The following is a 13,150-nucleotide window of genomic DNA, read 5'->3' as shown; positions in this document are numbered from 1 at the left end:
GTATCCCTGCCCTGTGCCGCCCCGAAAACCACCCACCTGTTCTCCATGGGGCGAACCGGTGGTTCCCCCATTATGGGGTCCACGCCGAGGCCCCAACTTCCCCCCTATGCCGCCTCCACTGCCCCCAAATTTTGAGGGCCGCCACGACCACCGGGCTCGTGGTATACCTCCTTGGAGGGAGCGGCAGCGGCGCCGTTGCCAGCGCCCCCCAGATTCGTACCCACACAGGACGCCGTCTCCAGTCGCTTCCATGCAGCCCCCTCCCCCTCCATCACCCACTTGCGCACCATCGTCGCATTGGCGGCCCAGTAGTACCCACAGAGGTTGGGCAGCGCCAGCCCCCCCCTATCTCTACTCCGCTCCAGGAACACCCTTCTCACCCTCTGAGTCCCTCGCGCCCACACAAACCCCATTATACTCCTGTTAACCCGCCTGAAAAAAGCCTTCGGGATAAACACGGGGAGGCACTGGAACAGGAACAAAAACCTTGGGAGCACCGTCATTTTGATTGACTGCACCCTACCCGCCAAGGACAGCGGCAACGCGTCCCACCTCTTGAACTCCTCCTCCATTTGCTCCACCAGTCTGGTCAAGTTAAGCCTATGCAGGGCCCCCCAGCTCCAGGCCACATGGACCCCCAAATATCTGAAGCTCCTCTCCGCCCTTTTTAGTGGGAGCTCGCCAATCCCCCTCTCCTGGTCCCCTAGCTGAACTACGAACAGCTTGCTCTTCCCCATATTAAGCTTGTACCCCGAAAAGCCCCGAATTCCCTAAGGATCCTCATTACCTCTGGCATTCCTCCCATCGGGTCCGCCACATACAGCAGCAGGTCGTCCGCACAAAGCGACACCCTATGCTGCTCCCCACTCAGCACCAACCCCCTCCAGTTCTTCGACGCTCTCAGTGCCATAGCCAGGGGTTCAATCGCCAGTGCGAAGAGCAGGGAGGACAGGGGACACCCCTGTCTCGTCCCTCGGTGCAATCGAAAGTACTCGGACCTCCTCCTATTTGTGGCCACACTCGCCATCGGGACCTCATACAACTGCCTAACCCACCTGACAAACCACTCCCCAAACCCGAACCTCTTCAGCACCTCCCACAGGTACCCCCACTCTACCCGATCGAAGGCTTTCTCAGCGTCCATCGCCACCAGTATCTCCGCCTCCCCCTCCCTCGCCGGCATTATGATAACGTTCAAAAGCCTCCGCACATTCGTGTTCAACTGTCTCCCCTTCACAAACCCCATCTGGTCTTCATGGATGATCTGCGGCACACAATCCTCAATCCTCGTGGCTAAGACCTTCGCCAGCACCTTGGCATCTACATTTAGCAAGGAAATTGGTCTGTAAGACCCACATTGCAGGGGATCCTTGTCCCGCTTCAGGATCAAGGAGATCAGTGCCCGGGACATCGTCGAGGGTAAAGCCCCCCCCCCTCCGGGACATCGTCGAGGGTAAAGCCCCCTCCCCTCCCTTGCCTCATTAAAGGTCCAAACTAACAGCGGGCCCAACAGGACCATATATTTTTTATAGAACTCGAACGGGAAACCATCCGGCCCCGGTGCCTTCCCCGCCTGCAAGCTTCCTGTCCCTTTGATCAGCTCCTCCAGCCCAATCGGGGCCCCCAGTCCCACCACCAGTCCCTCTTCCAACTTTGGAAACCTCAATTGGTCCAGGAAACAGCCCATCCCTCCCTCCTCCAGTGGGGGCTCGGATCGGTACAATTCCTCGTAGAAGTACCTGAAGACCCCATTGATGCCAACCCCACTCCGCACCACGCTCCCTCCCCTGTCCTTAACTCCCCCGATCTCCCTAGCTGCATCCCGCCTCCGAAGCTGATGCGCAAGCATCCGGCTTGCCTTTTCCCCATACTCGTAGACCATCCCCTGGGCCTTCCTCCACTGCACCTCCGCCTTCCTGGTGGTCACCAGGTCGAATTCAGCCTGGAGGCTACGCCTCTTCCTCAACAATACTTTCTCAGGCTCCTCCGCATACCTCCCGTCTACCCTCACCATCTCCCCCACCAGCCTCTCCCTCTGCTCCTTGTATGCCCTCATGGAGATCAGCTCTCCCCTCACCACCGCCTTCAGTGCCTCCCATACCATCCCCACTCGGACCTCCCCGTTGTCATTGGTCTCCAAGTACCTCTCTATACTTCCACGGACCTGCTCGCTCACCTCCTTGTCCGCCAACAGTCCCACCTCCAAGCGCCACAGCGGGCGCTGGTCCCTCTCCTCCCCCATCTCCATTCCACCCAATGCGGGGCGTGGTCCGAAATGGCTATTGCAGAATACTCGGTATCCTCTACTCTCGCTATCAGCGCCCTACTCAAAATGAAAAAGTAGATTCAAGAATAAGCCTTATGGACATGTGAGAAGAATGAAAATTCCCTAGCCCCCGGCTTTGCAAATCTCCAAGGGTCCACCCCTCCAGTTTGGTCCATAAATCCCCTCAACACTCTAGCCGCCGCCGGCTTCCTGCCCGTCCTAGACCTGGAGCGATCCAGTGCCGGATCCAACACCGTGTTAAAGTCTCCCCCCCATTATCAGGCCCCCCACTTCCAAGTCTGGGATCCAACCCAACATACACCGCATAAAACCCGCATCGTCCCAGTTCGGAGCATACACATTGACCAGTACCACCCTCTCTCCCTGCAACTTGCCACTTACCATTATGTACCTACCGCCATTATCTGCCACAATACTCGACGCCTCGAATGACACCTTTCCCAGCAAGATCGCCACCCCTCGATTTTTGGCATCTAGCACAGAGTGAAACGCCTGACCTACCCATTGCACTTCCGTAAGTCAGCTGACTCCTGCTGACCCCGGCCACACCCGCCTCCCCTTCGACTCCTCCCATTGTGTGGCACACCCTCCTCTCCCGCTCCCCATCCACAGGCTCTCCCCCTCCGTTCTAAGCGCGGGAAACAATCCTCGCTTCCCCGCCCCAGCTCCGCCACCCCCCCAGTCTTCGGCGCGGGAAAAAAGCCCGAGCTCTTCACCTACCAGGCCCCGCCACTAACCAAAACTGTGCCCAACCCGCCCCATCCACCCTCCCCAACCTGAAAGAGAGAAACACAGAGAAAAAGAAACCCAAAACAATGCAAAGCCCCCCCCACCCCCACCCCCACCCGAACCAAATATAGGCATAACATATCCACCGCAGTCCCCAATCGCCCATCCCGACCCTCAGTCTGTGTCCAGCTTCTCGGCCTGAACAAAGGCCCACGCCTCCTCTGGAGACTCAAAATAATGGTGCCGGTTTTTGTAGGTAACCCACAGTCGCGCCGGCTGCAACATGGCAAACTTCACCCCCTTCCTGTGCAGCACCGCCTTCGCTCGATTGTACCCGGTCCTCTTCTTCGCCACCTCCGCACCCCAGTCCTGGTATATTCGAACCTCCGCGTTCTCCCACCTGCTGCTCCTCTCCTTCTTGGCCCACCTGAGCACACACTCCCGATCGACGAACCGATGGAACCGCACCAGCACCGCCCGCGGAGGCTCGTTAGCCTTGGGCCTCCTCGCCAACACTCTATGGGCCCCTTCCAGCTCCAGGGGCCCCTGGAAGGACCCCGCTCCCATCAGCGGGTTTAACATGGTGACCACATAGGCCCCCACGTCCAGCCCCTCCGGGAGGCCCAGAATCCGCAGATTCTTCCGCCTCGACCGATTCTCCATCTCCTCGAACCGCTCCTGCCATTTCTTGTGGAGCGCCTCGTGCGCCTCCACCTTTACCGCCAGGGCTGAGATCTCGTCCTCATTGTCAGAGATCTTTTGTTGAGCCTCTCGGATCGCCACCCCCTGGGCCATCTGTGTCTCCAGCAGCTCATCAATAGAAGCCTTCATCGGCTCTAGCAGGTCCGTTTTAATCTCTCTTGAGGCAGAGCTGGATACCCTCCTGTTGCTCCTCCGCACGCTGCCTGGTCTCCGCCCGCCGCCATTTTGTCCTTCTTCTCTTCTTCTGGTCCACCACCACCTTTTTTGTCGCCCCGCTCCTAGTTAAAGCCATATACTGACGGGGAGCTATTATTAACTCCTTCCCACACCGGGAAATGTCAATAAAGTGCCCTTGGGGGCCCTGAAAAGAGCCCAAAAGTCCGTTTTTGCGGGAGCCGCCGAATGTGCGACCTAGCTCTGCAAAGCCGCAACCAGAAGTCTCGAGGGGGAATCCTTTTGGTAGTGTTCGCTTCACCAATCTGCCCCAAAAAGTCTGTGGAAACTCCTGAAAAAGGTCTGAGAGTCCGTTCCAGACGGGAGCTGCCGAATGCACAACCTACTCCTCCATGGCCGCCACCGGAAGCCTCGTCCCCGCTTCTTCAATGGCCTTGGTAGATCTTTTCACAGCTGTTCCCTCTGCTGCTAGAATTCACCTTTAATAGAGGCCAACAAGTCAGCTTGCAGCTTTACGCTTGCCCTTCCCCCGCCTGCATGCTGGAAGAGGCCTCTCTCTCCCCTGCAGTTACAGCCAGATCTTTTACTGTTTCTGCCGGGTCTGGTAACCAAAAGACATACCATTCCTGGGGGACACTGTTAGGAGAATGTTGCAGTCTTCTTCCCACACCAGGAAATGTCAAACAAATGCCGTGGGGGCCCTGTAAAGAGCCCAAAAGTCCGTTCCAAGCGGGAGCTACCAAATATGCGACCTAACTCTGCATAGCCGCACCCAGAAGTCCATCTGTACTTCTTTAAAAAACGGCTTTGATAAAAAGATCAGCACGCACAGAAAAATGAACAAAAACCGTAGCAGTACACTCATCTTAATTCCTGCACCCGACCTGCCAACGATAGAGGAAAACAATCCCATCTTACCAAATCCACTTTCACCCTCCCCACCAAACTAGTGATGTTATATCCACAGAGCTTCTCCCAATCTCGTGCTATCTGCACCCCCAGGTATCTAAAGTGAGTTACCGCCTTACGGAATGGCAGCCCTCCCCCACCCCTGCTCTCACACCTGGCCGGGATACCACAAAATATTTGCTTTGTCCAAATTTAGTTTATGCCATCTTTTAAGAATAATATTGCCATCTTTCTAGATGAAGTTGAAATCAGAAGGAAATAGCATCGATTTCAAAAAGGACCATCGTGTTCAGCAAACCTCAAAGAATTTTTAAAAAGTGGGGTGAATGCAGTGAGTGAATGCCCGTGGACTGCAAGAAAGCCTTTGACAAGGTATGATATGAAAGCTACTGGAAAATATTAGAGGGAGAATAATAAAAGACAGCTAAAATTGGCTAGGAGAAATAACTCAAACAATAGGGGTGAAGGACAGTTTTCCAGAATGGTTAAGACTTGGCATTGATGTCCCACATGTTTGTTTTAAGGTGTATTTTATTCACCGTGTATGTCGAGGATTTCAATATAGGCCTAATGGGAGTGGCATCAACATTTGCCATTTAAATCAAAGTGTGTCAAAAAGCAGAGACCCACAAAACATCCCACATATTTTCATTGGAACAAAAATTTTGTAACTCCCTATCCCATGGCATTCCATTCTTCCCATGCCATCCTGCTCATGCCATACCCAGCTCATTGCTTTCTTTCCACTCTATCCTTCACTCCACCCCTTCTACTTATGCTAGCCTTTTCCCATATCGTCCCTAACTCTTCCATGCTGTTCCCGCTCTCTACAGGCTTTCCATATAGACCCTCACATACGTCCCATGCCATCTGTACATAATTCACCCCTCCTCAACCCCCACATCACCACCCATGCCATCACCTTGTTTTTGCCACATCACCAGCTCCCACAAAATCCCCAATTTCTCCAGTCAGCGGATCTTTATTGTTTGACTCCCCTTATTTTCCACTGTTATTTCCCCCTCAATCAACTCACGTGTCCCACTGCCACCGACTATTGGCAGCTGCACATGCGTCACACACATGCCCTGCGCACACCCAATGCGCATCAGGCTCCAACCACCAAATAACCCCACCAGAAATGTGGCTAGACAAAAACTGCATATGATAACTTCTTTCGGAGACCAAAGTAATCTGTAACAGTATGGGAGGGGAATGGATTAAAAGGTGGCAGAGAAAATTCTGTTGAGATTACGTATTTTGGTGAAGAAATGTCAGTCATTATAACTATAAAGGAAGTAGTTTCAGTAGGTTGTAGAAGAGTCAAGAGATTGGTGGGTTCAGGTTCACAGAACATTAAGTGTCTTAGGTTGCTACGGCTGGAATAAAAGCGAAGTTGTATTCTCAGTTTTATTTCATCAGGAAAGATATAGAACGTAAAAGCTGACTGGCAAAAATAAGTTTTATGCACAAAAGCAAAATACTGCGGATGCTGGAAATCTGAAATAAAAACAAAAAATGCTGGAAATACTCAGCAGGTCAGGCAGCATCTTTGAAGAGAAACAGACAACTTTTCAGAAGAACTAAAGGAAGACAGAAATAAAAGCTTTTAAGCCAGAAAGGGGGAGGGGCAGGAAGAACAAACGAGAAGGTTGGTAATAAGGTGAAAGACAAGAAGGATTAACTAACAGGAGAGTTCATGATGCAAAATAATAATATTAATCTATTGTCACAAGTAGGCTTACATTAACACTAATGAAATTACTGTGAAAAACCCCTAGTTGCCACATTCCGGTGGAGATTTCATGATGCAAAATAATAATAATAATCTATTGTCACAAGTATGCTTACATTTACACTGTAATGAAATTATTGTGAAAAAACGCAAGTTGCCACATTCCGGCACCTGTTCGGGTTCAAGGAGGGAGAATTCAGAATGTCCAAATTACCAAACAGCAAAATCAAAGAGGGTGATAATAGAGTATTGAAAAAAAAGAAATATTGCTTGAAGGGATAACAAAAAAGAAACAAGCCAGCAAAAAAAGAAAACCCACAGAACATGTGGAGGCAGAGGATATGATCTAAAGTTGTTGAACTCAGTATTGTCCAGAAGGCTGTAGACTGCTGAGAAGGATGACAAGATGCTGTTCCTCGAGTTTGTGTGTAGACTTCATTACAAAATGGCAGCACGGTAGCACAGTGGCTCGCACAGTTGCTTCACAGCTCCAGGGTCCCAGGTTTGATTCTCAGCTTGGGTTCACTGTCTGTGTGGAGTCTGCACGTTCTCCCAGTGTCTGTGTGGGTTTCCTACGGGTGCTTCCGTTTCCTCCCACAGTCCAAAGATGTGCAGGTTAGGTGGATTGGCCATGATAAATTGCCCCTTAGTTTCCAAAAGACGTTGGGTGGGGTTGCTGGGATAAGGTGGAGGCATGGGCTTGGGTGCTCTTTCCAGGGGCTGGTGCAGGCTCGATGGGCCGAATGGCCTCCTTCACTGTAAAGTCTATGATTTTATGATGCAGCAGTCCATGGACAGAAAGGTCAGAGCGCGAGCAAGTAGTGCATTAAAATGACAAGTGGCAGGTGGGATCCTCCTGGCAGACAATGTGAGTGTTCTACAAAGCTGTCCTCATCGTCAAGTTTAAATAAATCAGTAATTAGATCTCAGTTAAGATTACATCATATAGTATGGGTTCTACACCATGGAAAGGATACTGGAAGATTTCAAGAGAACAGTCCAGATTAATTTTGATGTTAAAATTAGTCTTTTATTTCCACTAGAACAGATTATAAAAGTGTTTTAGAATCCGGTTAAATAAATCAATCAGAAAGGTACAACTAAACATAAATCACAAAGCAACTATATCCCATGAGATTCACTTTAAATTTTCTTTGATGTCTTTATAAGAAAATTTTAAATTTAATTCATACTCAAGTTTCTCTTCAGGTCAGAATCCGCAGCTGGTGAAATTGCAATGGCTCAATATAACTTACATGGCACAAATTCTCATTCAACCACAATCTTCTCCCATGTACTACAAATTACAAAGGATTTGCTGAGGAGAAGAAAACAATTATTGTGGCCAAAATTAAACAGAGTCAGTACATTGCTGAGACATGTGGCAACATCTGTTGTCACAATCAAAATCCATCATCAAGAGTGGCTTGGTTGTACCATGACTGACTGAGCTGACAAGTCCTGTTCTCGCAGACTGTGGGCAACACTGGTGTGGTAATCCGACAGGGCCTAGTATCAAGGCCGATTAAATTGGATATCCTAAATTAAAGAATTCTGCATTTTAAAATCATACTGTAGGGGCAGCACAGTGGTTAGCTCTGCTGCCTCATAAGCTCCAGGGTGCCAGGTTTAATTCGGCCTCGGGTGACTGTGTGGAGTTTGCACTTTCTACCCATGTCTGTGTGGGTTTCCTCTGGGTGCTCCAGTTTCCTCCCACAGTCCAAAAATGTGCAGGTTAGATGGATTGGCAATGCTAAATTGCCCTTAGTGTCTAAAAAAGCTTAGATGGGGTTACTGGGATAGGGTGGAGGCATGGGATAAGTAGGGTGCTCTTTACAAGGGACGGTGCAGACTGTGCTGTGATTTGGAAGAGAACTTGCAGGTGGTCATGTTCTCTGACCTTCTGCGCTGTAAATTCTAAGATTCTATAATTCAAACCTCAGGCAGGCTGTTGGAATTCACACTTGACCAAAGTCAAATACACAAACAACAGACAAGCTGCCAGAACATGGACCTGCCACATCAATTATCCATCAAGCGATCATTGCACCTTATTGATATGCACAGGTCTATTGTCAGTGGCCCAGATCAGGCCAGACTTTGTCACCCAGAGTTCCTGCCGTTACCTTGTATGGTAATAGGGTTATGTGCAAGCAAACATCATGAGAGATGGACTCCTACGGGCAGGCCCCAGTGTCCTGTCAAGCAGACTTCAAGAAACCCACTGGGTGGGACCCGCTCCCAAGACCTCATTGGCCAGAAGCCAGAGTAGTTTCTAGAAAAGGTGGGGAGGCAAGGGGATAACAGTAGATGTCCAAGGCATACCAGCAGCGAAGATTCCAAGCAGAGGCAATCAAGACGACTGATCAGAGAAGGAAGAAACAGCTTGCGAGACTCACCTTTATGACGACTGATCAGACACTAGAGAATCGGCCTGCAGTTCAACCAAGCCATCTTTACGGGTAGTATATCCGAATCTTGGAAATCTCTTGCATTTCATGTGGGTTAATAGTATTGTTGTTTAATAAAGTTTGTTGAATTTATACTCATGTTTTGCCCTTTGTTCATCTCGCAACTAAGGGCACCTGGGTAATACTTTGGTTATACTGGTCGAAGTATTTGAGAATTGAGCAGATACAACACTGGTTAGGCCAGCACTTTTATTGCCCATCCGAAGGTGGTGGTGAGCTGCCTTTTTGAACCACTGTAGCCAATGTGCTACACTCAGTGTTGGTAGGGAAGGAATTCCAGGATTTTGACCCAGCGACAGTGAAGGAATAGGGATCTAGTTCCAAGTCAGGATGCTGTGATTTGGAAGAGAACTTGTAGGTGGTCATGTTCTCATGCATCTGCTGCCTATGGCAGGTGGTAGGAGAACCAAGAAAATAACCTCTTTCTCACCAATCTACCTGTCACATATACATCTGGCTCTGATAGTTTTGTAAGAACAACCAATGCACAGCCCTTGTGGAAACAAAGTCTCTTCTTCACAATGAAGATGTCCTACATTGTTGTGCAGCACTACCAACATGCAAAATAGGATACAAATCTCGAAGCTTAAAATCTGGCATCCATGGAGCAAGCAGGCCACCAGCATTGTATTCAACCACCAATGTAACTTCATGTCTAACCTCTGCCTCACTTTACCATTATCATCAAACCAGGGATCAACCCCAGTTCAACGAAGATTGAGAAGCAACACCAGACATACCTAAAAATGAGATACCAACCTGGTGAACTTTATAAACACAGGTTAAAAACATTTTACACAGAACGAAATAATCCCACAACCAATATATGATCAAAGGCCTCCAGTCCAACTACATACAGTCATAAATGGTGGCCAATAATTAAACACCTTATGGGAGGAAGCAGCTTCTGATAATCCTCAATTATGGTGGAGTCCAGCATGTGAGTTCAAAATACAAGGCTTAAGCATTTACAACCATTTAATTCAGAAGTGCCATGTCCATATCAGTTTCCTCCAAGAGGTCCCCACCATCACATATCCAGTCTTCAGCTATCCCCTAGCCAAGTTATTCCAGTACAGCTACAGCACTTGCATCTACCCAACAATGTAGCAAATTAAGCACGTGTATCCAGTCCATAAAGAGAATCCAATCCAACCAATTAACACCCCACCAGCCCACTCTCAATCAAAGTGATGAGAGGTTTCCTCGACAGTGCTATCAAGCATAATTTACTCATCAATAACCAGCTTGATGTCGGGTTTGAGTTCTGACACAACCACTCGTCTCCAGACCTCATTCACAATCTTGGTCCAGATGTGGAAAAAAAAGATATATTCCAGAGTTGAGGAGAGAGTGACTGCCTACCCTTGACATCAAGGCAGTATTTGACCATGTGTGGTATATAGGAGCCTTAGTAATATTGAAATCAATCACAATTATGGGAAAACACTGACAGGAGTCATACAAAAGATGGTTGTTTCTGAAGACCAAATCATCTCATCCCAGAATATCACAGCAATGCCCTGTGCCCAACTATCTTCAGTTACTTCATCAATAACCTTTCCATCATATGGTCAGAAATAGCAATGTTCACTGGCAATTGCCCCATAGTCAGTTCCATTCACAATCCCTCAGACACTGAAGCAGTATGTGCTCGCATGCAGCAAGACTTGGACAACATCCAGGTTTAAGTGGCAAGTAATATTTGTGCCTCGCAAATGTCTGGCAATGACCATCAACAACAAAAGATAATCTAAACATCTCCCCATGACATTCAAAGTCATTATCATCAAGAACGGATAAATAAAAACTCCCCACCATCAACATTCTAGAGGCCAACAATGACCAGAAACTTAACCTGATCAGACACACAAAGTCAATGGGTATGATAGCAAGTTAAAGGAAAGTCTGTCCACCATCTACAAAGCACAAATCAGGAGTGTGACGGAATATTCTCCATTACTTTAATAAAGCATCACTTCAACAACACAAGTATCTCCACACCAACCCGAACAAAGCAGCTTACTTGATTAGCATCCTACTCATCGTATTAAACATTCAATCCTGCACTATTGGCACACTGGGCTCAAGGACTCTGCTAAGTAGTACTTTCCTCCTGATACTGGTCCACACAACCCAAGAAGACAGATTGGTTGTGACCCTGCTCATAGCCTTTCCACCAAGACCATCCCAGCTGAAATCTGCATGAGGTAAGCTTGCAATGCTGATCTGAGCAGATTTAGAGAGATGAACCTCAATTAAAACACCAATGGCAAAACTGATGGATGACTGAAGCATATGTGAAGACAGATAAAGGCTGATGTGGGATTGGACACTACCCAGTCATAGCTTTCATGCCACTAGGTAAAGATTGCCAACCAACCAAGATTGTGCATTTATCATTTGCGCAATGATTACTTCACACTAAAAAATGATATGGGATCCTCTGCCAAGGATACCTAAAAGCCCAATGGACAAGTAGTCAGAGATGGGGCTGTGAACCTTGAGGTCTCCAGTCATTGGCATACCCCTGATATGGCTGCACTGTGTGCTATCTTCCCTGCAGCAACTTGCCAAAGCTTCAACAGCATCTGCAAAACCCACAACCTCAACCACCCCCAAGGACAAGGACATCAAGCGCATAGCAATACTGTTTAGCTGCAAGTTTCCCTCAGTCACAAACCATCCTGAGTTCCTATTGCTGTCCCCAAATGGAGTCAAAATCCTCATACTCCCTACCTAACACCACAGAGAGTATTTACACCACACAGACTACACAGTACAAGAAGGCTGCTCAACGCCTCTTTAAGAGAAATTAAGGATGATAAATGCTGGTCTTGCCAACATCATCCACATACCATGAATGAAAACAAAACAAGACATTCAGTCACGTGTATTTATGACAACAATTACCATGTGTGAGAAAGCACATTTGGAATGAAAGTACTCGGACAGTCTCCACTTCATTTTACTACTTTTTCCTCACAAATAACGGTAAGTGTAAATAACCTATTTTGTTTGAACTTAGCCTAGCAAACGCTTCAATCAATGATTGCCGTAAAGAAAAAACTGGCTCCAATATGTTGACGCCAAACATCAATCAAATTTCGAAAGTTTACTAAGTGATTTCTGAACAGCCAAATCATCAGCCAGGTAAATAAATACAAAACTTTAATACTGGCCGTAACAGCCATAACCCCAAGGTGCGCTGAGAACCCACCATGGTGCAATTACATTTAAATTGTGCTTACTTTAAGGATTTGAAAAGTAACAACAGATTTTTTTTTAAAGAATCCTATCCTAAAGAAACGCACTGGGTCCAGAATGTGGCCCGGCAACGGGAAATTGCATTTTTATAATGCATCCTTGAATCACTGCTCCCTTCCCCCCCAACCTCCTCCCCCTAGAAAAACGCTATTCGCTCTAAAGATGAGACGCATCAGAAATGCAGCCAAACGCTACTGGACCAAAGGCTGTATTGTGCACAGTGCACTGCACTCACCTTGTATCAACCCAACTTCGTGACAAACCCGTGGTGGAAGCTGGTAGCGCAGTAGTTTCTGGACCTTGTGGTTTTATTGCTCATTGTGTATGCGACCATCGCCCAATAATGAACTACAATTCCTACAATGCACCGCAATACTCATGCGCGGTATTCTTATTCCAGAACGGGTTGTTGTGACCAGCGGTAGTGCATTTGGTCGGCTTTTGATGTTGGTTGAACTAAAATTGCAGCGGCTTGTACAGTTGGACTGGACATTGTAACATAGCCCATCAAACCCAGTGCCAAAATAAGTCATGGTTATGTTTTCATGATGATTGACAGTATAGCATTGCACCCACTAATAATGCTTACGTTTATTAGCTTCCATAGATAACGACTTTATCGTCTTCTTTGTAACCACGCCCAGAATTATTTCCCTACGATTGTATTGTGAATAATTAATACCGAATTGATTGCTGCAATAGTTCGGTGCATCCGTATTTCAAAGTAGCAATCTCAAAATATTTTTGCAGGATGTTCTGTAGTTGTAAACAATGTTGTCATATTACGAGCCAACAACTGCTCGGTTTTGAATAACTTATACTTGACAATTAAAGCTGCTGATTTGTCATGGGAAATATACACTATAATCAAAGCAC

General features: G+C 47.7%; 1 protein-coding gene across 1 annotated transcript in view; it reads right to left on the bottom strand.

Annotated features, from left to right (window-relative positions):
• The window catches only part of LOC140391749 (BTB/POZ domain-containing protein KCTD21-like), a 33,674-nt gene extending 21,121 nt beyond the window's left edge, over positions 1-12,553 (bottom strand). Inside the window, exon 1 of the mRNA XM_072476582.1 lies at positions 12,510-12,553. The gene's annotated coding sequence lies outside the window, so the exon portion shown is untranslated. The remainder of the gene's footprint in view (positions 1-12,509) is intronic.
• Positions 12,554-13,150: the final 597 nt, after the last annotated feature.

Source organism: Scyliorhinus torazame, chromosome 15 (genome assembly GCF_047496885.1).
Source record: "Scyliorhinus torazame isolate Kashiwa2021f chromosome 15, sScyTor2.1, whole genome shotgun sequence".
Taxonomy (NCBI): domain Eukaryota; kingdom Metazoa; phylum Chordata; class Chondrichthyes; order Carcharhiniformes; family Scyliorhinidae; genus Scyliorhinus; species Scyliorhinus torazame.
The sequence above is the reverse complement of the archived record's forward strand: the minus strand, read 5'-3'. Positions and strand labels throughout refer to the sequence as shown.